The sequence below is a fragment of the Corvus brachyrhynchos genome, unplaced genomic scaffold (genome assembly GCF_000691975.1).
Source record: "Corvus brachyrhynchos isolate BGI_N302 unplaced genomic scaffold, ASM69197v1 scaffold346, whole genome shotgun sequence".
In the NCBI taxonomy this organism is placed as follows: Eukaryota; Metazoa; Chordata; class Aves; order Passeriformes; family Corvidae; genus Corvus; species Corvus brachyrhynchos.
In genome coordinates this window covers 749,174-772,922 of record NW_008238644.1, presented here as the reverse complement: position 1 = coordinate 772,922, position 23,749 = coordinate 749,174, and the positions used below count along the sequence as shown (strand labels likewise).

The 23,749-nt window shown below is 38.0% G+C and overlaps 2 long non-coding RNA genes across 3 annotated transcripts in view; one reads left to right on the top strand and one right to left on the bottom strand.

The window, feature by feature from the left end:
• LOC108447469 overlaps positions 1-23,749 on the top strand; it is a 113,190-nt gene that overhangs the window by 11,855 nt on the left and 77,586 nt on the right. The window lies entirely within an intron of this gene.
• On the bottom strand, positions 8,618-13,446 carry LOC108447471. Its single transcript, XR_001863052.1, has 3 exons — positions 13,117-13,446; positions 12,548-12,633; positions 8,618-8,870 (listed from the first exon to the last, which is right to left on the bottom strand). It is a non-coding gene; the product is annotated as an uncharacterized LOC108447471 (long non-coding RNA).

The window sequence follows — 23,749 nt, the reverse complement described above, 5'->3', positions numbered from 1 at the left end:
CTACTATTTCTTTCTTACACGTATTTTTATGTATCAAGTTTCCATTTAACACAGTTGTTTGCAAGCTTTCTACCTTGCCTCTGGCAAAATTGAAATGCCACCTTTCCAGCATATGATTTAAGTTGTTCTTCACATTGAACTTCATGATTATGTTCTCAAAGTTCACTGTTCTTTAACCTTCAAAATGCCTACAGACTAATTTAAGAATGTGTGAAAACTGCTGCAGATGGCATTAAAACTACTAAAAAAAATTCCCTCCAGTTCGTCCTTGACCTACATCACATGCTTCATTAATTTAAATATGTAACCAGCATTTGCATTCTTAAAAATAAATTCTTCCCTCAGGTATAGATAAATGACATTCACTTACATCAGAAGGGTTTGCCTGTGGATACTAAAGTGTGATTTACAGTCCTAACTATAGTAAATCACTGCAATGTCTTTTTTAGACTACTTTGAATGTTAATCTGTATTATTTAATATATCTGAAACTGACGGGTTAATTGACATCCACCATGGAACAAAAATACTGTAAAGAACTAGACCATATCTCCTGGAGTAACTGTTGCTTTCAGTGACTGTGCATCTGAGTAATTGAACAGGTATCATTGATCCCCAAAATATTAAAGGGCAGGTTGTTATTTCTGGCTTAATTTAAATTAATAATTTACTCAGGTTTTACATTGCCTAGTTAATCTTGTATACTTGCTTAGTTACTCTTTCAATGCTAAGGAATTTTTGGGTCTTATACCTTCCGGAAACAATATTTAGCTGAAGTACTGTTTTAGTTATTTATATCAGTAAACTGTTTCATCCCAGATTGTGGGTGAAAAGGGGATATGGACTAATTCCTTTTTTCTCTAAGTTGTTGTTGCCTTTCAACAGAACTGGTGAAAAATCTCCTCCTTCCTTCTTATTCAGTGAGGCATTTACTGTTCCTTTGCTGTGACTGCATAATGAGTGCCTGCTGGGACTGTGTGTGTAACGCATATTTGTATGCATCAAAACCATGGGAGCTCAGACTTTAATCATAGGTCTCTGTGCACATGGAAAAAAAAGAAGTTATGTGGGTGTTCTGCTTACATCGTGGCATTCTCCTTGGGAGCTGTTGTGCATTTCATATCATATTTAAAAATTAGATTTTTTTTTTTTAAACTTTGTTTGATTGCATGTTGGTATGTGACTCAATATGAATCTCAGAAAACACCTGAACAATTGAATATATGATTTATACATACAAAATTATAATCTACTGCTCAAGAAAGGATTCATATTCTGTTTTTTTGAAAAACACTTGTTGCTTGATTGTGCTCAAGCTTTTTGTATTTTCTCTTTGGCTTTTAAACAAAAACTTGAGTCTGCTTGATGCTTAGCAATTCTTCACAGGCTGTGTGTACAGGTGTGCAGTTCACATCCTGTCTAGGTGCCTAGGTGCAGATGACTTCACATCCTGTAGTTCTTTTGAACTATGGGTTAAAACCAGAAAATTTCAAAATCCCGTTGTACCATGAAACCTGACTCTTGCTATGTGCATATGCTGATGCTATTGTGAGTGTTGGGGGCTTTTTCCAGCCTTGTTGGGTGCCAGTGTGTCTAAAGAAGTGACTCTCCGTTGTTGTATCACCTGAGGCATAACAATGAAGGCACCATCTTGGACCTCTAGTTTCTCAAAAGGGAGAAAGTGAGGAGTTTAGATGAAAGTTCAACTTTCTAAGCAAAATGCAGTTAAAAAAAAAAATCTTAGTGTATTTAATGCCTATGGCTTCCCTTAGAAATATCAATAAAGATGTACTGAGTATCCCTGTCAGCCACAGAAGGTAGCTTTCTAGACCTTACTGATTTCTTTGATTAACAGGACTTAAAGAAATCAGCAAACAAATAGCCAGAGTTTCAGTTCTTAGCTATATTTCATGCTTTCTAAAGCATGGATTCTGCATTGTTTCTATAATCTCGTCCTTTTGTGGGTTGGTTCTGTTGAGGGGACATACAGAGCACTCACTCTGGACAACAGCCCCAGTGAATGCTGTGTGAAGAGCTGATCAACTTACGGTGTCTGCAAGAAAATAACTACCAGAATCAGTGAGCCTCTCTGACAAGACTTAAATTACTTTAGCTTTTGTAAAAGCTTTTGATTACACAGCAGCTGCCAAGATCTAAACACCCCCACCCACTTCAAGGCAGTTTTTCTAGTTACACACTTGGCAATGTTTGTAATTTTTCACTCATCCCCCTAGGCATAATAAAAGGGTTTGCAATCTTTTTTTTTTGGTGGGGAGAGAGGGGAAATAGTGATATTTAATTGAGAGTTACCTCTCACAGGACAGCTTCAAAGAACTGTGTGTGCAGATAAAGAAAATTCCCTTTTCTTTGCATGCTGCGACAAGCAACTGTTTTGAACTTCTGGTGCCATCTATTTGGGAGCTGACTGCCATATGCTGACTGCCACAGCATGTTGAGCAGGTACAAGGGACGTAGTGAGTTAGTATTTTTCTCACTAATATAATTTCATTATTTTACTGTTTTATAATCCAACTCCATTTTCACAGAAAGATAGATACATATATTAAGAGGTGAAAGATATTTCTTATTGATGATAATCAGTTTCTAGTTAGACTGTGTGGTAGGAAATTGAAACAACTGTTAGGAAATTTTATTAAGCCATTGAATTAGACCTATATTTTTCTCTCAGATTTATAGACGCTTATATTTTCAATGCCTAGAAGTTTCTGAAATTAATATTAATATAGTTATGACAGACAAATACTATGCCTCAGTTAACATACAAGGCATTCTGGTGTTACTTTAAATATTAGTGTTATAACAAGAAAGTTACTGTTGGACCCCAAGTGAGAGCATTTGCAGCAGATAACAACTTCAGATGTTTATTTATCAAATGAAAGCCAAACTCTCAGCCAGTCTCTTTTAGGGCAGTCAGGTTTCATTAGCCTGTTTGATATCTCACAGGTTCTTGTCTAGCTGCCTTTATGTTGAAGGCAGGAAAACAGGCATTGGTTTATTCTCTCACCTATATTCACAGGATGAAAGCGCGTCTGTTCAGAGATCCACTGCCTGGAGCAATGCAATGAGAGAAGTTTAAGCTCATAGCACTGCAGTATGGTTTAAAAAAAAAGGAAAAAGTAACAGCTTTTGAACATATTAAAGATGCATTTATCTCTGCTCTGCTTTAGGGATTAAGAGGATGTTATTATAACTTGTGCACAGATCTGTGTTTGCTGTGAAAAGCTTGCTTTGTAATTTATGCACTGTCATTTTTCGGGGGGGCACTCAATGGTGTTGCAACGTGCAGATATGTTTTGACTATTTTTTAAGGAAAAAAAAATGAAAATGAATGTGACAGGATTTTTTTCTTAAGCTAACATGTAAATTAATCACCTTTTGAGATGATCCTTTGAAAATTTTAAGCCATTTTAATACAAGAACCTTTTCTGACAGTACAATGGATGAGTGAACTCTTTGTCGAAACTGCATTTACTGTAATATTACATCCTTTTAATGTCTTTGTCATCAAATTAAGATCAAATGGAAAAAGCTAATGAATACATTCAGTACTGAAGTGTATTTTCCAAGTGTAAAGTTTTCATTTCAATGGAAAAAATTTAGAGATCTGCACTCTAACACTGTGGCTCCTCCATTTCTAAACTTCCCTTTAATAAGTAAATATCTTGTGGAATTTGGCTGATTCGTCCTTAACTATGAGATAAAAACCATACATAAACAATAATATCCTGTTGTAGTTGGTACCAAATTAGCTGACTTCTATTGCCACTGAATAGAAATGTGTAGTCTGGCTGCTCATAGAGTTCATGCTTGAAATTCCAGAAATAACAATATTGAAGTAGACCACTTCAAAGGGGGTTATTCATCATCAGAAAGCTTTTTGACTGTTTGCTGACTGTTGATCTTCACACTCTTCTACATTTACAGTTCTCTTTGAAATCACAAAAGAGGCACATACTTTGTAAAGAATGTATTTTATGCTTAAAAGGCAGGTGCACTGACTAAATCATCATTTTGTAATTAAAAATTACAGTTATCCTTGGGAAATATGGATTACTTTGAATGTGACGGGGATATGGCTTCTGGTATATAATGAGGAAGTATTACAGTAATACTTCATATCTTTTCTCATTGATCTGTGTGTCCCATACAGTGCTTCTTAAGTAAATAGTAACAGAATGATGCATCTAATGTCTGTACCAGAGTTGCCTGATAATATCACTTACCACTAACTTCTCAGGACCCTCTGCTAGATAAGTTTATAAGTTGCCATGGTTTAATACCAGCTTGCAGCTCAGCCCCACAGGGCCACACACTGGAGGAGAGAATTGAAAGGGTAAAAGTGAGAAAACTGAGTGGGTTGAGATAAAGGCAGTTTAACAGGTGAAGCAAACACCATGTGCGCAAGCAAGGTGAACCAAGGGATTCATTCCCCACTTCCCAGGGCAGGCAGGTGTTCAGCATCCCCAGGACAGCAGGGCTCCATCACCTGTAATGGTGACTTGGGAAGACAAGCACCATCACTCCAAATGTCCCCCCTTGCTCCTCCTCCCCAGCTTTATATGCTGAGCGTGGTGCCATATGGTCTGGGATATCCCCTGGGTCAGTTGGGGTCGGCTGTCCTGGCTGTGTCCCCTCCCAGCTCCTTGTGCCCCCCAGCCTCTCTCTGGTGGGGTGGGTGGGGAGCAGGAAAGGCCTTGGCTCTGGGTAAGAACTGCTCAGTGATAACAAAAACAGCCCTGAATTATCAAGACTGTTCTCAGCACAAATCCAAACCACAGCCCCATACCAGTTTCTATAAAGAAAATTAACTCTACAGAATCATAGAATCATTAAGGTTTGAAAAGACCTCCAAGATAATCAAGTCCAGTGTTCAACCCAATACCACCATGCCCACTGAACCATATTGTGAGCGATAGAGTTTTAGTGATCCCAACCCAAACCAGCGCCTAAATGCTGTTAGGTTGGCAGCAATGGGAATTGAGGCACACAAGATCATTTGTGCTCGGGTGGCAGAGCCAATGTGCATGCCTTCAAACCACATACTTACCTACAGCATGAAACCTCTCATCTTGCACCCTTTGGACAGCTCTTTCAGTTGTTATGTTGTATATCATGTCCCTCTACAGCCCATTTTCATTGTACTTGTGTTCACCCAGCTCCAGCAGTAATTGCAGCGGCACAGAATGAGTTCCCTAGTTGTCTTCCTCATTTTTGTCACTTGGAAAGTTGTATTTCAACTAATTTTCTGGACTTTTGAGTAAATGTAGGGTAATAGGGAAGTAAGGTCACAAGAGGCTATTGAATACTGTAAAGCAGATGGAGCATGGTTTCTAGAATCTGAGAAGTGTGTTGAAGATACTGCATTAAGATTTGCAATGGAGTAAAAGCAAAAATGAAGTATTTGGGGGAAAAGTGGTGACAGACACCTGTGCTGCTTTGCAGGGGTGAGGAATCCCATAGGGCTTTCCCTGACTGGTTGGTAATGGAGTATTTATGTGGTTATTGTCTCTGGGAGTAATGCTATGATTTTGTGAGTAGATGGAAATGCCTGGAATCCTCATATTTCTTTCATCCCAATCAGTTCATACATGATGTAGGCACTGTACTAAGCATAGCACAGGAGTCAACTGCTATCGGTACCGAGCATGTGTTACTCCCCTTGTACTGCCTTAGTGCTATCACCTGCCAGTGCTGCTGCTGTTCCTTTGAAAGGGTTGGGAGAATTGTTTTGGAGTGGCTTGCTTCTTTATCTCTGGGAAATCACACGGAATTCTCCTGGACAGTTACAGACCTGTTCTCAAAACCAACATGGATAGTAATATAAACCCACCTCTAACACCCCTTCCTTTCCATAGTCATAGATTAGTAGTAAGAGAAATCAGGTGATAAGTGTTAAAATACCCCCAGTAAACTGTTGTTCACATTTACATCTTCATGATAGCCAACGTAACAGATTAAGAGTTCTATGAATTAAAACGAGATTTGGAGGAGAGCTAACTGACTGAACTTCAACCCAGAGAAGCCTGAAGAAATACTCATTGTGTGAAGGAAGCAACCAAATGAAATAGCTGAATAATAATTTCCTCTGGAAAAAAAAAAAAAACATTGTGGGGCTGTCAGTTTGTTACTGGGTTGCACTTAGTTATGTAAGATTATACTTATGCAGCAACAGGAGGCCAAGGATGCCTTTTGTTCCCTTTGTTCTCTCTAACTTCTAGTGAAATATAACCTGGTGAGCTCTCGGACTGAATATTCTGAGTATTTTGAACTCAATACCTGAAAGATTTAATTTCCCTAGGCAGCAGTGATTTGTATGAGAGAGGGGACACTCGTTGAACTGTGATATGGCTGAAGGTTCCACCTCTGGAACTAGAGCCTGCGTTTATTCTTTTTCAGGGCATACTGCAATGATTATTTTCACAGATTTTCAAAGGCAGGATTTGGGGTTGAAAGCTGTGAAATGGCAGTGTTCCTGGTGGATTCCATAAGAATTACTGGACATTTGTTATTTATAAGTAGGCCATGGCATCAAATGAACTGCATGCTAAGGATTTTTTCCAATGAAGAGTTTTATTTATAATTGCATTTTAATAGTTATTCATGATGGCTAGGCAGATCCAGCATGTCTAACCTTTGAATCAGTGTTCTGAATGAATTTAAATATATTTTTATGTAAAAGAAAAATTGGTAATGCTTCATCAGCTGATTAGAAAAGCTAAATTTACAAATTTTTAAAGTTCACCTTACACAGATAGTAGAAATGGTGCAGGGGGGAAGTGAGATGCACCTAGGCCTGTGCTTCTGGTGATGCCACTGAGGAGCAGCTTGAAGATGATCGGCTTCCAGTTAAAATACCAGTATCAAGTGTGGCAGTGGTTTGTTGGAACAGAAGTTTGGGAACCAGTCTGTATTGAATTGCAAGTGTGCTGAGGTTTTAGATATGTGAATTATAATAACCAGACTTGCCAACTTTGGGAGATGCTGCATTTAATATCCCTAGTTTTACAGACTTTGCAAGGGATCCTGAAGGATTTTTTTTCAATAAAGTATAGGTCCTTAGTTTATTAGCCCAATATCAAGTTCTGAAAGAGTGACTTAATAGAAGAAAGGCAACCATAGCACTGGTTTTTAATGAAGTATCTTGTAGTAACCTTATGGATATTGTATTCATTTTGTTTAAGTGGCAAAATGAAGACATTCTTAATTCAGGGATATGAGCATGTAATTATTAACAAGACTGTTTCAGAAGAATATGTGAAATGAACATCTTTATTTTTTATTTCATCACTACTTTTACTCTGATACATATTTTATATAAGCAATGATTAAGGTGAAAAGTTAATACTAAATAGATACTGGTTAATATCTTAATGATAGAGATACCCCATCTTTTGAAGCAGCTGAAGCTAATATAGTTGCCTTTTCCCCTTACTTTTAGGCAATATTTTAATGGCAATCTTCATGCTGAACTTGGATCTGCATTAAATGAAAAGATGATAATTTATTCAGTTTTAGCAGTATTTCCCTCATGCTGTCTTTCCTTTGGCCTCTTTAGATCATGAGGGTTTTCTGCTTTCTGGGTTTTTTTAACACAGAAATCAAGTGTTTCTAAATTAGGTTTTATTCATTGTGTTTTAAAACCCACATGTTGGGTATTTTTACAGAAGGTCCTTGATTATCAAGAGCTTATAGTAAACATTAAGAGAGTTACCAGTTAATCTCTCCATTTTAAGAGATAATTTTCTTTTCTTTTCTTTTCTTTTTTTTTTTAGTATTTTGATTATGCCCTCTTGATTAGTCTTAAGATAAAGAATAAACAGACACTGTCACCAGAGTTCATCCATCCTTAATATTTTTTCCCTCAGTTACCTTGTGGTGAACAGCCACTCTTAATTCTGCTTGCTTTTAAAACCTCCGTTCTAAGGACTTGAGCTTTTACAGATTTCTGTTATTAACAGGAGTTTTATTTCCCCATCTATGAATTAACCTACATGGAAATGCTTGTGCACTTCTATGATACTCAGTACGAAGAATGTGAAATAGGAAAATTGTACATTGGTTTTGCTGTGCATTAGAGCATGGATTCCTTATTCAGAGAACATATCTCTCTTTTATTGAAGCATATAATAAATCTGACTGTGCACTTCATTTGGTCTTTGAAAACAAAGTGGTATCCTCTAGACGTGAGTAGGTTTCATAATACAGGATGTGAAGCAGTTTGTATAGATCCTGTTTTTAAGCTCTTGTCTCTGTTATTTTAATGTCTCCAAAGCTTCTGTGTCCCTTTCCTCAGCTGTCAATGCCATAAATTCTCCTGGGAATTATGAGAAATCAATCTACTTTGTTTCCAACACAGCAAGATGCAAGCAAGAAATTAAAAGGTTTCTAAGAGAAAATATTCATGTTGGAGCTCTCTATACTCAAATGGTATATTCTGTTAATATCTGTGTACTTAGTTATCCCAACTTTGATCCAAGATGAGAGAAAAACTAAATTGAGAAAGAACATTTAAAATTAAAATTAATCATACCAAAGAAAAGGACAAAATAATTTTTTTTAAAATATATTCATGTATACACATGCATTCATAAAACATTTAAGCAGTAAATATCTAGCTGGTTTGATTGTGAAATTGTTTATAAAAAAATTCTTCTGGAACGATATTTTCTCATAATCCCTTTCTGCTAAAGACAGTTAAGGCACAGGTATAAAAAGCCATTAAAATTTATCTTGGTTATCTTTTTAATTTTTCCTATATTTTATGATTTTTTTTTTTAATAATATGTTGCTAACCTGCGAAGAGCCACATGAGGTATCAATGTGGTTCACAATTCTGGGAAGTAGGAAGTCTGTAAGAGAAATTAGGATACATTTGTTCCTTTATTAAGTATTTATTTATGAGCTCCTTATGAACATATATTTGTCTTAGACCATTGTCCTCTTCTCAGTTACACTCTCATGGGCAAGTCACCAAGATTTCGTTTCTGACATTTCTTAGGAAAAAAGTAAGAAAGGAAAAGACCTAAAAACACCTGTTATGACAAAAATAAATCTTTTCATGTCTTTTATAATAAAAGGCACAAAAGTTTACAAAGTTAATGTTTAAAAGCCCTTTGCCAACTTCATTCTGCTTCTCCACACAGCCCTGGGACACCCAAAGGACTGAATGGATGTAACCCTCTGCTTAAGATAGGGCAACCTCTATTTCTTTTGGTGTATGTAAAATTAGACCTGGACATACAGAAGTGTACCATTGTTGTTTGTTTCTAGGCTGTTTTGACAGCTGATTCTTTGTTCTTCTCTCTGAACCCCCGATTCATGGAAGCGTCTGTGCTGCCATGGCTCAGGGAAGCTGCAGTTGAGCATTGTCAGCCAAGAAGCCACAAAGCTTTTGTCAAGCCTTTCTCTCTACCATGGGACTGGGACAGGGACCAGTTCTCCTTGTGTCTTCCCCCAAGTCTGCTTCTGTTAGCTGAGCACTAATTAGGCAGGGCTCTTCCTTTTTTTGTTTCTCCTTTGAAGTCTCTTGTTTGCCTCTGGGAGAGGCTGATTAGGTACCCAACAGCCCATGAGCTCCTTCCAGACTCATATAATGGGGTGTACAAACCCTGTATTATGCCACTGCAAAATCATCCCATTGGGAGCAAAAGGACAGAAAGGCTATGGAAAATAGACTAATAATCTCCTACCCCTTTCCAGTATTACACACATCCTCTCATCTGCACAGTCTGTCAGGCATCACTATGACCACCCCAGCACCAGCAGAGCAGAACCCATCTGTAGTGCCTGATTATTAGAGCTGCTGATCACAGAAGAAATCCCACTGAAGAATAATTCAGAGAAGACTGTGTAGGAGTGAAACTTCACATAACCAAAGTTTCCATGAATTTTAAGAACGGTTTAAAGTGCCATAAGTGACTGTTCATTATATCTGAGTTAATGGTATGGCCTTTTTTATGCTTCTCTCCCCTGCTTTATATGCCCCTTTCAGCTTTTCTGATAATACCAGAATAGAGTTAGTGGGGAGATTTAGAGGTAAAGAAGCGTGGAATCATCTTAAGCAGACACCATTGTAATGTATCCAAGTTATTTTATAAATGTGTTACATACAGTATTACCTCTTCTTCATACATTCCCGAGTGATTAAAATGCAGGGTGAGGGAGCTCCGTCAGGGAGGCTCTGGACTGCTCACCCCTCTGTGTGCTGATTATTCCACTGTCTTGAGAATTCTGCTAAGCACTGCAGAAATTAACTAAAATATAGTCACTGTTTGGTTAAGAGTATCTTGTATGCCATGGGACACTAGTGAAAAAAGGTCTAGAAGTATGGTCTTCTCAGCATTGATACTCCTTTCCCTTCCTCTTGTAAAATGCCTTTTTTCAGCTTAGAGTGGCAGATTGTTTATTTACAAATATATGACAATCCTTCTCCCAAGGTTTTTGTTTCATTAGTGAGACTTTAAGACAAAACTTTGTACATTCTTTCTAGATATACAATGTAAAACTACTCTGAAACCATTTCATTACATCTGATCACTTCCTTGAATGTTATTTCAACTGCCTGAAAAATAGACACTGGGAATGAATCTTAAGAACCTGAAGTTGGTAAGCAGTGAATACACTCAGTGCCTTACTTTATATTGTATTTGTAGGAAATTGAACTTTGTTTGACTTTGCTGTATTCATTGTCATATTTAATTGATGGTAAATCCGCCTAAATTAGCCCAGTGTAAGTCAAAATAGAAAGACTGAAGAAATAGTGCTTGTGCTGTGAAGCTCATTGTACAGCATGGCTGTGCTGCCACTGACAATGTCTGCTTAGTGCCCTGCCAGGCCATCCAGCTGGAACAAAAAGGGAGGAGTTTGGCACTTGAACTGAAACACAGTTCTGCTGTAAAGACATTAATAACTGAAAGTTATTACTTGACTGACTGATATAACTTAAAGCTAGTGTATAATATTTCCAGTTCAGCATCAATTTCAAACCCTTCATCTCCATTTGATGCCAACTGATGCAGTCATGTTTGTTGCAGTATAGTGTCAGACCCTCAATGCTATTCTGAACCTTTGTTTCCTAGAAAGAAAATTCAGAAAAAAAGTGTTTGGTCAGTAGTGAGTGCATAGTCTGAACCAATCTTTAGTTTGGCAGTTCCAGGGTAAATCATCACAGCAAGAAAATACAGAGAATCATATAAAGTACTTTGAGTTAAATTTTTTATTACAAGATATTTGGTCTGCCTGATAGACAGCATAGGCAAATATAAACTGGAGAATATACTGAATGCAGAGGACAGAATTACTTATATAACATCATTTTCATGAGACCAGGTAGAAGGTGGTGATCTGGAGAGCTCTGTGGGGAGGGAGCACATACAGAAAAAAAGGAAACCAGTTCTGGTAATACAGACAGCAGTTTAGGGAAAGCAAATAGTGTCAGCAGAGGGGTTACTGTCATGCCAAATACAGCAAGAGGAGAAACAACAGATAGTGGCTGCTGAGAGGCTCTTGTTCTTCCTGGGTAGATATGATGTGTTGTCTGTTCTAGAAGCTTTATTGGATCTGCGGGGGCATTCTTTAGAAAGGCATCTTTTTATACAAAGGAGAAAATAGTATTTTTCCTTGTTGAAGTAGCCAAATGATTACTTTTAAAACCACAGAATATAATGTGATATTTGTATGTATAAAATATAAAGGGCCAGACATTAAAAGAGAAATAGATTTTCTTTCTTAGAGGAACTAGTTGGGAGGAAATTTGTGGAAGTATTCTGCTAAGAAAAAAAAGTTCAAGTAACAAATAATGCTGAGTTGTTTTCTGAGAAGGAGTGTGTGGCACTGTAGTTACTTGGAGCAGTCAGTAGCAGAGGATAGACATGCAAGCAGTAAAATAGTGTAGAGTTTCTGAATTGTGCTACACAAACCCTCTAAACTGTCATTTCCTTTCAATGTGAACCGCAATTTGCATTTTTCTGTCTTTCTACTTAACACTTCAATAGGATGTGACATGACTTTAGAGAACTGGGAAAAGCAGAGATTCTAACTGAGAGTGGAGTGCAGAATATTTACAAAAACAGATTTTTCAACCCCTGGATGAAGACTGTCCAGCCAGATGAGCCTAAGTTATGCAGAAAGGAAAGTGTGCTATTTGTTGAAGGGTCTGTTCTTTGCTACCGAGTTTGAATGATGTATTAAAGGAAGAAGAAGAATTTTCACTGAAGTCACATTTTAAAGTCAGCATAAGGGATACAACTCTACAAGTATTTCTGCTGAACAGGAGGCAGTTCATTGGGTCTGTATCCGCATTCTGTTTTCTCCTCAGTGCAGGAAGATGGTGAATCTTTTTCCCTAGTTTTAATGCTGGCCATTGCCAAATGCTCTGATTTCCCCTTATACGAAAAATGCACTTAGACATTTATGCACTTACTCTTAGTACTTATTTCCCCGTGTATATCCTATGGTGATCTTTTGTTGTGTGTTTGTACAGCCAGTGGTAAATGTATTCCTCTGCTTACCTTGTAAAGCAGCTTACCTTATGTGCATGGCGTTTCCAGCTGGAAAGAACTTGTTGTCAATGCCTCAGGCTGTTGTTTCTCTTTCTTGCTTTTACAACTCTCCCTGTAAACAAGAACTATGTCTACATTTTTATATTTAAATTTTGCCAGAGGGCTTTTGTATTCCAATTGCAAGAATCTGTAGTTGGAACAGAACTCTAAATATATAAATGCAAAGTTATAACATATGATTCTGTGACTGAGTATTTAATTATTTTATGTTTGGGTTTTTTCCACAGGCAGGTGCTTCTAGTACACTAAATAAATTCTTACTTTTGCTTTTAAAAAATTTGATATATTTGAATAACGTATCTACTCTTTAAAATTAATGACAGTATACTTCAGACTATCTCCTCTGCTAGACTCTTTTATCTGTGCAGGTTGTGGCATGCACTGCACTCCTGTCCAAGTGACCGTGATTTTAACTGCTCAAAGCATTGGAAGCAGCAGTGCCCTACTCATATCTCAGTTTGCTGTGAGCTGGACAAGTGTGTTAGTGCATCCCTGAAGCACAGACCTCAAAGCTGTATTTGGGATCCAGTTTTACCTGAGGGGTCTCGTAGAAGTGCACTGTCATGGTGCTTTAGGCTTCGCCAAAGTGTGTGTACCCATACGCATCCTGCTGCCTGGAACATGAGTCAGACTCAGCTGCACTTCCAAAGTTTCACACTGTAACCGTAAAAGGGGACAACCAAATTATAGCTGAGCCAGCAAATGCTTTTGCAGTAGTGATAGGAGCAGGCTCCAAGGCAGCAGTAGTCACAGAAGCAACTGGTTAGCTGGACATACGTGGAACATGTGAAAGTCTGTCCGGAGGAAAGGGTAGCAAGGAGATCTTCTGACTGTGTCTCTCTAAAGGATAAAAGAGAGGAAGTTTGGGGTATGTGTGTTAACTCTATTTCTCTATCACTAGATTTTGTACTTCTATTCACTCTTTTCAAAAATTGTTATTTCAGTTCTTAGAATTTCTGTAAATATATTTTCAATATGTGAGAACAGTTGAATTACTTTATAGATCTGCCTTTAAATTTTTGCTGGTTTATTCATAGGGTTATTTCTTAAATGAAAAAAATCTATATTTTATGAAATATACCAGCTGTGACTGAATTCCACCTCAGTGACTTGAAACATTTTCATTATGTTTAGTTTGTCTCTGGAGCCATTGAGTTACTTCCAGATCCAGTATTAAATCTTTTCAGTAATTCGCTCCCTGGCTAGCCTGAGATATTATCCTAAATATTTATACGAGAGGGAACTTTTCTAAATCTTAGAAGATCTGGAAAATAATCACAAGATTTGGAGATGAACACAATTTAATTCTGTGTTGAGGTTTTGGGTTTTATTTCTAAAGCAGCAACAGAAATTTTAGAAAATCACAGACCCACAGGATGGCCAAAGTGGGCAGGCGCCTCTGGAGAACAACCAGTCCCACCCTGCTCAGAGCAAGGGCAGCTACAGCAGGATGTCCAGGGCTGAGGTGTGTTGGCTTTTCAGTACCTCCAAGAGCAGAGACCACACAGCCTCTCCAGGGAACCTGTTCCTGTCTTCAATCACCCTTTTCTTAGATTTAAACTACATTTTAATGGTGTTGAATGGAATTGATGGAATGGTAAAGTTATGCAGCCTTTCACTTTTAAGTGAAAACCACTTGGTTTTTATTAACATCTAAATGTCAGTCGTGGTCTTAAACAACACTTATATTCAAATGAAGATTTCTGCCTATGCTGTGGCTATTCTGAGCATCAATACTGGCCATTGCATTTCCTGCAAGGAAATTTATATAACAATATTGTTTTCTCATGACAATGCATGTTTTTAGTTCTTGATATACTTAAAAGATTATTAAATCATTGGCATGCTTACAAGGAATTTTAATATTAGCATTTCCATACTTGAAACAAAAGCTATTTTCATGCAGCCAGACTGATCTGCTCAGTATAATACAGTAAGTCACCAGCAGATAGGAATGCAACCCAAGTGTCCTGATTACCTCTTACCTTGAACTTTCTGACAAACAAATCCAAAAAGTTGTCACAGTATTTTACAAAGTTCTGTGTTTCTTAGCATAATTGTAAAGTAATGTGAAGTTCCACCGTGCAAAATAATGTAAAATCTAGGCATACCTTTTCTTAGCAGAAATTATCCAAAAGTAAGTTAGAAATATGGGGGTCCCCAGCACAGAAAGGACATTGACGTGTTGATGCAAGTCCAGAGGAGGTCACCAAGGTGATAGAGGTATGGAGCATCTCTGCTGTGAGGAAAGGCCGAGAGAATTGAGACCATTCAGCCTGAAGAAGAGAAGGCTTTGGGATGACTGAATTGTGGCCTTGCAGTGCCTGAAGGGAGCCCACCAAAAAGATGGAGAGGGGCTTTGTAGAAGGGCATGGAGTGTCAGGACATGGGGGAATGGCTTCAAACTAACAGACAGTAGCTTTAGATTAGATGCTAAGAAAAAATTCTTGCTTGTGAAGATGGTGAGGCCCTGGCAGAGGCTGCCCCAAGAAGTTGTGGATGCCCCATCCCTGAAAATGTTCAAGGCCAGGCTGGATGGAGCTTTGAGCAACCCGGTCTAGTGGGAGGTGTCCCTGCCCATGGAAGTGGGGTTGGAACTAGATGATCTTTGAGGTCCCTTCCAACCCAAACCATTTTATGATTCAATGAAAATACAGTACTTTATTATTTCTGTGTCTAGACAACACTGTGCTGTTTGTATACCTACATTTTGTGTTAAAATACTTCTCTTGGAACTGAAGTGTTCAGTCATGGTTTGAAAATAGGTTGCAGTTGGTGCTACCCTGTAAGTTGTCAGCCCAGATTTATATTTTAAACATACATTATTTCCTCTTTTTTTTATCCTTCCATGTAGCTGTGCTACATAGTGAGATGGGTGAGCAAAGTAATGGTAGAAGGGCAATTTGTATGGCCAGCACTTAAAGCTGTTTGAGTTCTTGCAGTTAAAGCCGAAGCCATTAGATGGTGCCATGCTGTAACCAGAATTTTCTCCTCATCTGCTTAAAGCCAGCTGTGTGATCTATCTGGCAGCACGATCTTAAATGGCTAAGCCTATTCTTCTAGGGCACTGCCTTGTATTGGTCAGCCTCAGTCATTATGCGCAAAACCCAGACAATAAATTAAATCACTAGAATTTGGGGTTTTTTATTTGTTTCAATGGAAAGACTGCACCATCCTGAAAATTCAACAAAAGAGAAGGCAATGGCAGGACAGATTTACTGCCCCTTTTTCAGCTGAAAGCAGTGTGCAATCTAAATGATTTACTTGTTTGCTAGCCCTGCATGGTGCTGTCTCCTGGGTTATCATTCACCTAAATGGCCAATGTAGTACAATGAAAATGATAGTGCAGTTACAAATTCACAGCAATTTACTGGTTAGAATCTCAAACTGGTAAATTATTTAATTTCCATTTCTTCAGTTACTGTTCAAGGTTGAAAACTTAGACATGGGATGTTAAAAAATGGAAAAGAATTTAGCAGCTTTGGAGGCTCAAGTTGTAAAATTGTGGTGATAATAGGGTGGGCTTTATTGTGTATGTAGATGTAATAGGCTTTTGTACAGCATCTGACTTACTACTGTGTGACACTGATAAAAAACTAACACTCTACAATATCAGCAAAGCCCATCTTAAGTGGATTAAGTGTTGGTTAACTGACAGTTATCAAAAAGCAGTTGTTAATAGGGAATCATCATGTAAATGGGAGTGTTTTTACCATGTTTGTGTGGGGATGGTCGGAGGTCTGACTCTTTGCATTTCTGCACATGAATGATAGATATAAAATCATTGCGGGTATCTAAGGGTGATGTAAAAATTGTTTGGGTGGCAGGTCATGACCTGGTCAGGGCACCCATGAAGAGTAGTTTGTGACCTCAGACTGTGCAAACAAATCTACCTATTCATTTAGTACAGACAAATGCAGACTCATAAAGCTGGATGGATAGGAGCAGGCAACACAATCTATGTAAAAATGGGGGCTGTGTTCTGAGAAGTGAATATGGAAAATGCATAGGTGAATTTGAATGATGATATTGAGACAGTGTAAGTTCTTGTTCTTGAATGAGGATTCTTCCCATTTCCATTGGCATGTGGCCATGGGGTCACCCAAATGAGGGCTAACTATTTTCTTTGGTAGGTCAGTTTTAAGCTGGATCAGTTCCCTTATCTCACTGAATGTGTGGCCTCATAAGCTCTTGTGCTTGGCATAGTTGGGAGCTAGGGAATAATTGGATTGCCTTTTTCAGTGGAATTCATAATTGATTATGAAAGCAAACCCTGTCACCACACAATTCAGCAGCAGCTCCCACTAGGAAGCCTTGAATAGTAATACTGCAGAGTAATGCAAAGGAGCCAGGGAAAAGATTTTATAGCTATATAGATGTATAGATATATAGGTACTGCAACACTGAGGCCACTGTGCTGGCAGTTCTAATTTTATAAGATTTTAGTCTCAACACTGATTCAATGATTGGGGTAAACCTTTGGAGGAGAGAGGCTTCAACTTTGATACCTGAAAGATGTCAAAGAAGGAGTTTATTGCAATGCCTATGACAGCCTGACCACTAACAGAGTTCCTCTCCTTGCAGTAGGACTGCCTGAATCAGGATGACATTTAGCAGTATGCTGACTGCGTGTCCACCAGGCCATAAATAACAAAAGCCTGGCTGCACCAGGATCCATTCACAGCAGCTGGATGTGCACAGGTACTTTCTGCAGGTCTCTGATCAAAATGCAATCTTGCCAACCAGAAAACTACTGCTGATCTCAGAATATTTGAATGAAAGTCTGGTGGAATTCTTGAAACAAGTTCAGCAAGGGCATTTAATACGCTTTCAAGTTAATCCAGAATATTTAGTGTTTCCTCTAACAAACAGGTAATCTATGTATTAACATTTTTTAAATCAGTCATCATAAAGTTATTTCTTTGAGTTTTCTTTGCACCTTCTTTAGCTCTGCATTGAAGACAGAATGACAGTTCCTGCTATTTTTTCTTTCTTCATATTTCATATGCTATGAAGAAGAAAATAAATTCAAGGTACAATCATTGTTGGGCTTTATTTCCTTTAAAACTCGAAGGTAATAAATACTTTGATTTTTATTTATTATTTATTATTTTATTTTCCTGTTGGCTATCAAACATTTTGATAAATGAGCATAAATTGCTCTTAAAAGAGAGAAGCAAAATAAAAGAAAGGAAGGAATAGGTCAAATTTTGGAATGTGTATATTAATTCATAACATTCCACCTCTGATGCTCAGCCTCAGTCATTATGCGCAAAGCTTCAGAAGCTGTCTAGGACAGGCTTAATGAGCTTGGTCCACTCACTTTGATTCCAAGAAGACATTTGTAATCCAAATTACAAAACCAAACCAGAGTCTGGCCCAGTTTTCCATAACTGACAGGTTCTGACAGGAGAGGTTTGGTAGCTGAAGCATGGAGATACTGGGGGCCAGGACTAAGGTGCCTTGGCAGAACTGCAGGGAGAAGGGACAGCTCTTGCCTGGTTCTGGATGCCTCTGAAGTTGGCATGTTGGGCTATTTCTTTGTCTCAGACAAAAGTGCCAAATAGACCTGAGAGTTGTGACAGCCTTTTTCAAAATTTTGACTTTTATTCTGTTGCATAACCACAAAATAGTGGTGACAAACTGAATCTCACTAACAAAAAGACTTTCTAATGGAAGAAATTCACACTTTCTCTGCATTTCATGGCCAGGCAGCCTGTGTACAGTCAGGGAATTGTTAGGATGCACAGTGTGTGACCATCAGCTTAAATATTTGTCCTTTTAAGCTTTGAAACTTAAGATACTGGATTAAATGAATGCCTTTATAAATTTGAGGGGCCTATTTCCACGTGGTTTGACTGATCTAATTGCATTTAATTATTACAGTTCTAACAGATTACATTCCCCATGTAAAAGTGAAGGAGAAGGATTACATCACAAAATTCTTGTCTTCCTTATAGTTTGTGAGATCTAAGAAATGCAGAAGGAGGCAGTGCATTGAATACTCATATTATGTGATTATTCTAGCAGTTGTTTGTGATATGGTTGTCTTCACTGCTTAGATTCTGCTTGTTTGAGACAATAGCTAAGCATCTGCTAGTCACTGCAGAATCCTACAAAATAAAGACTAAAATTTTACCTCAGCTGACACCAATCAGTGAAGCAGATGCTGCAGAAACACTGAAGAGAATTTTAACATTGTTTTAATTGCATGTTAGAAGTCAAATAGTGTTATCTCAGTGGGGCAGTGAGCTAAAGGCATGAAAAGAAAAGGATTTTTTTTTTTGTCAGCTATTATTCTTTTGTCCTTTTTTTTTTTTTAATTGCTCAAATGTTTTATGTCTTGCAAACTCTGCTAGTTTGTTTGGAATTACTTAAGGTGATTTGAGAATGCACTGTAATGCTCATAGATTTACTATGACCAGTGTGAGCACACCAGCTTTTCAGTCTGAAGTTGGAATTGCTTAGTATAAACATTTGGTTTTTTCAATTTGAAACTTAATTAAAAATATTACAGTTCCTGCAGATTTTTTTTTAAATTTTAATGCGCCTATAAAATAGTAGTTGTATTTTAGAGTCCAGTAAACGAAATTTTAGGGGTGGCTTCAATACTTGTTAGGAAGCATGAATTTTAAGATGAGTTTCACATCAGAGCAAATAATTTTTGTGAACGTGATGTCTATGAGAGATGTGAACTCTGATAATGTTTATGAGCTCTGGAAGCTGAAACTGATGACACCACCAAATATTGACTCTGGGGCTGTATCAGATACAGACACTGTTGCAATTCGAGGAAACAGAAAATGTGTTGTTGAGTAAAAGCAGCGAGTTCTCTGTATTCCGCTCCAGCCACTTCCTCCTTTCAGTGCTCTCGACAGAAAGCAGCCCCGGCGAGCGAGGAATCGCGGGGTTTTCAGATGAATAATTCTTACATCACCAGGAGCCTCTCCTGGGCTGCTGCTGCAGAGGCTGGGCTTTCCCGGGTACTTTGTCATTTCTCCTATTTCTAGAAAAGAACAGAAACTAGGGAAGAAAGGAAAGCCAGGTGCCTTAATATCCACAGAAAAGAGAGTGCTGATTATGTCACTGCAGCAGCTGAGTTTTTAGGGGGAGAAGCTCACAGTCACTGCTCTCAGGGCTTGCACTCTCGGTCAGATGTGATAGTACAAATGAGGTTGCCTTTACTGCTGCAGTTGGGTACTTGGTAAAGTTATGAAGAGAAATGGTGGAGAATTGCACTTACTTTAAAAAAATACAAAGTAGGAAAGCATTGTATTCCAGTGGCTCCCAAAAGACTTGGGAAAGTGTATTTAGAAAAAAAAAATTAACCACAAAGTTCTGGTGACAGCAAAATTTTTATCATTTGTTAAATTCTGCTTAGTTTTATTAATACATATTGATGTGTTACTAAAATATCTTTTTGTTAATAAATAAATGCTACAATTTGGTGTATTAGTAAAGTATGGTGTGGGAAGGCTAGAAAATTATTTTGGTAAATCAGGTTGATTATTTAGTTATTGAAATACAATTATTTATTGTAATATAATTTGAGGGCAGACTTCATCTGCTGTTTCTCCTGATGTGAGGAGCCAAGCAAGTATATGTAAGCATGTTGAAGAGAGTGGGGATAGTGACAGAAAAGAAAGCTCCACTGTCCAGATTGGTAGCCTTTGTTTGCTAATCATTACTTTGGGATATTTTAGATTGTAAACATTCTTTAAAGAAAATCTTTGTTGGCTGCATTTCTGTTTTCTTTTTACTTTTTTTTTTTCCCCTGCTGGCTCAGTCTATCAGTTTCCATTTAGCTAGGCAGAAAATTCAAGGAAACAAAACATTCCAAGAACAGCACAGAGGTACATGCCTCTTCTGAAATACTGTGAAATTCAATTAATCTGTTCTACGTTTAAAGTGAAGGCCTACTAAAGAATGACTAAATTGTGTCATTACAGACATTCTAGAAGAAATAGTTAAAATGTATTAAAACTGCAATACATGTCTGTAAAAAACATTTAGTTACAAACAGCAAATAAATATGACCAGGCAGAATGTGAGGGAACAAAACTATTTATGCTCCACAGCAGGACAGATGTTTGGGTTTGGTGAAATAATATTTACTGATAGGAACTTACCTCTGTATACACATGTAAACCATTTTACAAGAAGTTTATTCATTTGCCTTTCACCAGGGATTTTACTGGCAGGTTCCCAACATGAATTGAATCCTGTGGATCAAAGCCCAGGAGTCAAAATTCCCGAATGCAGACTAGAATTTATTTCACGTGAGCAATGCGTGTTGGGAAATCCTTGAAGGCAGAGAAGAAATGGTGCACAATTCATAAACTCTATTCCACTTCCCTGCTCCACTACAAGATGCACACAGGAGAAGACTCATATTCTTACCAGGTCCCATCAGAATCTCTGAAAACATGATCCAGTTAATTTCAGTTTATAATTCAGGTGTCTTTTAGAGGCTCTTCACAGTGTCCACTTATTTTACCACCAGAATATATGGTACCAGGAAAATAAACAGAAGCATTTGCCAGGAGCTGCTTAAAGTGGTACAAGGTAATGTCAGCTTCTCTGCAGCTTTGCCTAAGGGTAATAAAGTTGTGAAGAAGAAACTTCTCATGAATATCTCAATGCAAAAGAAATTTGGACAAAAATGGTTAATGTAAACATCAATATTTCTGGATCATGGAAATACATAAGTGCTTTATACATGGAAAATGCAGGTGGTTTTGAACCATTTCATGCACTCTGAAGAAAAAAACGTGCTATAAAACCCGTGGGTATTTATATGGCGCAGCTGATTATTCACAAGGGGTTGGGGTCATATAAGCTGAAGCATCTGTCCCATTGTTGTTATTCCAAGTGCACAGAGAGCCACGTCTTTAATTCACTGATGTTTATTGCTTAGTAATGGAAAAAGCTAAGCCTGTTGCTTGACGAAAGGACTTTCTGCACGTATTTGAGTGGAACTCATTCTCCAGGTGGAAATAAGGAACACCCCTAGGAGAGAATCACTGCCAGCCCAAAACAGTGTACAAAGACACAGTACTCCCATTGACAGGGATCCTTCCCATCAGGATTTCAGTCTGAACAGAAGACTCCTTTGAAAGATACTCCTCTGCTGCAGAGTACTGCAAATGCCCTATACATAGAAACCCATGAGCCCTGTTTTTATTTTGGACAGCAGTAAGAAAGAGAGGATTTGGGGGGGTGGGATTTTTTTACTCTCTTTTTTTTCCCCCCCAGAAAGTATAGATCACTCATCTAGGAGGCAGATGGTCACAGTGGTCATACTCCCCGCTTTGTAACTGGCACTTGTTTTTGGCATGCTAATGATTTATTGTTTCAAAAAATAGCTTTACAGACAGGGTCAATTATATTTTCAGATTGTACAGCACGTAGAGCAATTAGTTAGTTGCACAAGGCAGTTGGTTTATAATGCAGTACACCCCTTCTTCATAATTGGCACCTTTCTGATATCCCATTTATAATGGAGGGGGTCTATCTTTACAAACAGTCCTTTGTATTAGCATGCAAATACACTGGCTTCCCCCAGATAGCTTTACACACAGAGACAATTATATTTTTGCTTTGCAGGATGTGTGGACTAATTAGCTATAGAGAAATGGGGCACTTGGTCTTCAGATTTCAAGATCTTACTGCATCAAGTGATTTTGAGACACTTTCAAGGGCAAACTGGTAGGTAAAATTATAGGAGGAGAATGTGCCAGCTCTCATCTCTCAGACTGTCATTTGAATGCAGAATGAGACATTTTACAGTTCTGTTGTTTCATTATCCCTCAGTGTCTAGATCACTCTGCAGTGGACAGGGTCAGATACCACACAGTGCTCTGCAGGTCTGGGGGAACACTGCACGTGGGGCTCAGCCAGGTGGGAAACATCCTTGAACCGGTGGGATTAGGGATGTGCTTTAGATTCAGGTGCTAGTTCAGATGTACATGTTATTAGTAACTACCCACTGATTCATTAACTGTTTTGATGTCAACAACCATACTGATTTACATAAGTTAAAAATTCTCATATTTAATATAAAAATATCTTAACTACTCTCTCGGGAGAGCAGATAAACGAGGGAGGAGAAGTTTTCATACAGGGTATTTATGACAAGATTTGTCCTTAAAGTATTCTGAGTCAATCTGCAGCTCTGCTAAAAACATGCTGCTAAATCTAGAGATGAATTTAGGGTGGCATTTTATATAATTTTTTTCTTGCAACTAGCAAGACTATAAATGAAAAAACAGAGAAAATAGTCAATCTACTGTGCTGTCTGTAGTGTATTTGACAGAATGGTCATCACTAAAACCTTGGTCAGAGGTGTAGTTACTACAAAGCTATGTTGTTTTGAGTACGGTAAAAAAATCACACTGTAGTGGGTATTAGCAGGTAGTTTCTGAAATACTGGGGACTAGGTTTAGTTTTGGGATTTAGTTAATATCTTTTTAAAGTGAGGGATGCTCCATTCATCCGTCCATTTACTTATTTATTTTTCTAATACCCTCTCATATGTTACTGGGGGAGCAGAGAGGAGATAAGAAATAGCAATGCCAGCAGGGAATGAATGAAAATTATAGATTTGAAGCTACCCTAACAGAAAGGTGCCTGCTCTAGCCTATATTGTAGGTTTGGAGACTGTGATTGTATGTTCTTTTCACACCAAGGAAGAAAATCACACTTGTTCTTGATATCTAATAATGATACCACACAGTATGCACAGTCTGAAATCAAGCAGAGTAAAAAGATAGGTTTCCTGCTGCCCAAGGGGACTGATGGGATTTATACACATTTTGGAAACATCTTTAAGAATGGATTCGAATTGTGGAATCATTTTAGAATACAGCAGAATCTACAGAATAAATGTTTCCATAGCCTCAGCCAGCACTGGCACATGGCTTACACTGTTCTTGCTGAAGGTTTGGCTACTTGTAAACTGCAACCCCAAATGTGTGAGGATTTTCATATTATTAATGAAAAGAAAAATGGCACAGCAGTCTGTGAAGAGGGGACACAACAGAAATGCTTTTAAGAAAACTTTTGCAGTTTAGCTGTATTCCTTCTTGATAATGCATGTGAACTGGATGTATGTATATACAGTATATACATACTACACATATGCAGCTATTATAGAAGTTACTGCTCCT